At 58.8% G+C, this 3,728-nt stretch overlaps 1 long non-coding RNA gene across 1 annotated transcript in view; it reads right to left on the bottom strand.

The window, feature by feature from the left end:
* The window catches only part of LOC117284507, a 2,554-nt gene extending 2,033 nt beyond the window's left edge, over nucleotides 1-521 (bottom strand). The window contains exon 1 of the long non-coding RNA XR_004515617.1: nucleotides 430-521. This is a non-coding gene — a long non-coding RNA (uncharacterized LOC117284507). The remainder of the gene's footprint in view (nucleotides 1-429) is intronic.
* Nucleotides 522-3,728: the final 3,207 nt, after the last annotated feature.

Below are 3,728 nucleotides of genomic sequence, written 5' to 3'. Positions count from 1 at the left end.
AGCTGAGGGCCAGAGTGGGCCTCTGGTTCTGATCTGTTCGCCACCCAGCCCCCCGTCCATGTGCCCCTCTCTGACCCAGCTCTGTGGAGCCACTGAGGCAGCTAAGGATGTGCCAACTGCCCCTGCCTAGAACAGCCTTCCCTGGTGAACTCCTCTACATCCCTCAAAGCCACAGCGCTGATGTCCTCTCCTCCCGGAAACCTTCCCAGGCCGCTCCCCAGCCTCCCATTTCCCTTGGACTTTCCTGTGGCCCAGGGGCTGTAAGTGTCCCTGTCCCTGTATCGCAGCGTCCTTGGGACTGACTGCTGTCGCCCACAAGCGGCTTTTTCAAACTTCCCATGAGCCCCCAAACCCAGAGTGCTTGGCTGGGGCAGTGCCCCTGCCTGGTCCTGAGCCCCGCGCTGTGCCCAGTTGTCCAGAGCCACTCACATGTCCTGGAGTGGACCCCAAGCACCCCGCTTCTCCTCTGCTTTGCCTCAGTTTCCCTGTGAGCTGAGCAGAGCAGTGGCTCCAGTCGTCCCTTGTTGTCCCCAGCACACCCTCCCCATCCCCCCTGGGTGGCAGCACCAGGCGCAGCTACTGCATGAGTCACAGCTTCCTCCTGGACCCTTGCCCGGCCTGTGCCTGCGGGGACTCGGGGACTTTCCTGAGCATCTGGGACAGGGCTCCCCCATCGCCCAGTTGCGCCTGTCTGGGAGCTGAACAGATGCCACAGCCAAACAAGTAAATGTGGAACTGTGGGGGTGGGTCCAGGCAGGGCCAGGGGACCAGGGGGGTGACCTGAGATGCAGGGACAGAGGAGGTCCTGAGGGATCAGGGGTTGGGCATAGGTGGTAGGAGAGCAGGTGCAAAGGTCCTGGGGTCACCACACGAGGCCACACAGCTTCATCCAGGAAAGTCTAAGTTCGGGCCACAGAGAGGAGGGCTCCACAGGCCACACTGAGGGGGATCCGGCCAGGACAGGCTGTGCTGTAACTGGACCTGGCCAGGCAGAGACGTGACCCCTCCCAGCCACCCCTGGCTTCTACTCAGGACAGAATGTGCCGGGGCAGAGGCGGCAGCGGGCAGTGGCCGCTGGTGACTAGAGCTGGTGGTTCCGGATTCCTGAACGGCAGCCTGCCTGGGCCCCCTGCCAGCCAGCACGACAGAGAACAAGCAAGGACGGCCGCCTGGCACTGAGGGACACATTGTGACAGGGACCACAAGAGACAGGGACAGCGGTGCAGACGCAGAGCCCAGGCCTGCAATTCTGCACGGCGACCCCTTGGTTCCTCCACCCCTGAATTCTTTGTCTACAGGAAAGTAGGGGGTCCCCAGTCCTTCAGTCAGTCTACAACCTTCCTCATGCTGGCTGGGACCGGGGGCACACACGTGACCCTGCCCTGACCTCGCAGTCTCGGACAAGCAAGTGGGAATTTCCAAGGTCGGTAAGGACCGTGTAGGCCTCGGAACACAGGGATGAGAGAGGGGATGACGGCGAGGAGACATTAACCAGAAGCCTTAGTGTCCCCAGAAAGGTGAGGCCAGGGGCGGTGTGCAAGGGTCCTGGGGTAGGGTGCTCCCACGGCAGCCCAGCAGGGAGAAGGAACTAGAGGGAGAGCTGAGGGTTTGGGTTTTTATTTTTTGGTTTCCTGTTGGGTGTACATTGGCCACTTTCCCCTGGGTCCCCGTGTGCTCAGGGTTCCCCTGAATAGGCACCAGTGAGCCCGCTCCACCCTGATTATCACCGACCTGGCCCGGAAAGTCTATCTAGAGATCAAGTTCCCAGATCCTCAGATGCAGGAGTCCCGGAGACGTGGGGTGTCCTCCACAGGCCCAGGGACGTGTGGGCTTTGGATAAGCTCCTTCAGCCACTCTCACTGTGGGGACTGGGGTCTGGACCCCGGGCTCTTCTCTTGCACACCTCTCATGACCAGGAGCTCATCTCCCACCGGGGCTGCCCATTTGGGCTCTGGGGACCAGGCTCCAGGGACCTCCTGCTCCGGGCTCGAGCCCAGGCTGGGCATGGGAGACAGCGTGGTCTAGGGGCCCCGTGCCCAGGAGCAGAGCAGGACGGACTCTGGGGCCCAATTCCCAGCACCCTGCAGCAGTGTCCTGCCACGGCCACCACTCATGTAACCTACATTTCCTTGAATTTTCTAGTCTCTTATTTGTAGACATTTCAGGGTGCCCCTTGAGCCCCGGATGTACGTGTGCAGTGCCCAGGGATCACATGAGGAAGCCAGCATTTCCAGCTCCTGAAATACGGGCCCTCTCTTCGTGCTGGGAGCCTTAGAACGCCCGTCTTATAATTCTTTATAAAGTACATCAGAAACCAGCCAGGTGTGGGGGTGAACGCCTGTCATCCCAGCACTCAGGGAGGCTGAGGCAGGAGGATCACAAGTTCGAGCCCAGTCTGAGTGACTCGGTGAGACCCTGTCTCAGAAATGAAAGGACGAGGCCGGGCGTCGTGGTGCACGCCTGTAATCCCAGGAGAGGCTGAGGCAGGAGGATCTCTGTGAGTTAGCGACCAGCCTGAGCTACATAGTGAGTTCCAGGTCATCAAAAAAACAAAAAAACAAACAAACAAAAAAAGAAATGAAAGGACGAAAGTAAGCCAGCGAGCAAGCTGGGGTGTAACTCAGTGTGAAGGTCCTGGGTTCAATGTCCAGTACAAAATAAACAGAAAAAAGTAAGAAAGAAAGACTAAGGAAGAAAGAAGAGTTGCCAGCTCTGGTCAGCTGAGTTGTGCAGCACTAGAACTCTTCGCTCTCACTCAACAGGTAGGGCCGGGCGTGGTGGCACACGCCTGTAATCCCAGCACTTTGGAGCCTGAGGCAGGAGGATCTCTGTGAGTTACAGACCAGCCTGGGCTAGTGAGTTCCGGGGCAAACTCCCGCCTTTCCGCTTCCTGTGCACCAATCGCTAGGTTCTAAGTGGCCACGCCCCGTGGGTGTTGCTAGACCACCGGAGGGTGTGGCCTCAGGCTGTGGGCGGTGCGAGCTGTGAGGTCCTGTGGCACCCCGTCCACTCGGTCTTCTGGGCTGGCTTCCACCTCCGGAAGGACAATTCCGTGCCACCTGGGCCGCCCAAGAGGGCAGTGAATAACCTTTCCCATGCGTGGAATCAGCCCAAACATCCGCCCCGTTGATGCGTGGAAAAATAGGAGCTGTTTCCTGGGCATAACAGAATATTACACAGCCATGAAAAGGAGCAGGGCGCCGATCCGTGCTGCAATGTGGGAGAGCCTCAGAAACATGCCAAGTGGTGCAACTGGTCACACGGTGCTTGACCACTGATACGTGCAGGAAAAGTGAAGTGCTGCCGAGCGCAGCGGTGTACGTCTGTGATCTCAGAATTTCGGAGGCTGAAGCAAGAGGATCTCAACTTCAAGGTCAGCTTGGGCTACATAGCAAGGCCCTGTCTTCAAACAAAGAGAAAACAGGCAGATTCCCAGAGACCGGAATAGCCTGTGGACTGCCAGGCGCTGAGTGGGTGGTCGGTCACAACGTGTTTGAAAAGCGCGGAATTGGGTAGGCGGGGTGTCCCTGCATCCGGGGCCCTGCCACTTTCCAGCCGCCCTCAGCTTCCCCTTCTGGGTCCCGGGCCCTTCTGCCCTCCCTGGCCCGGAACTACGTCCTAAGATGGGAGTTCGCACGGTGCCCATGCTGGCCTCACAGCAATTGGAGAGAAACCAACGTGCTGGGCTGGTCGTCCATGCTTTTATTTTTTGAAAAACAATTGTACAG

This window comes from Fukomys damarensis, unplaced genomic scaffold (assembly GCF_012274545.1).
Source record: "Fukomys damarensis isolate Sample0158 unplaced genomic scaffold, DMR_v1.0_HiC HiC_scaffold_37, whole genome shotgun sequence".
In the NCBI taxonomy this organism is placed as follows: Eukaryota; Metazoa; Chordata; class Mammalia; order Rodentia; family Bathyergidae; genus Fukomys; species Fukomys damarensis.
This window is presented reverse-complemented; position numbering and strand designations above follow the sequence as displayed.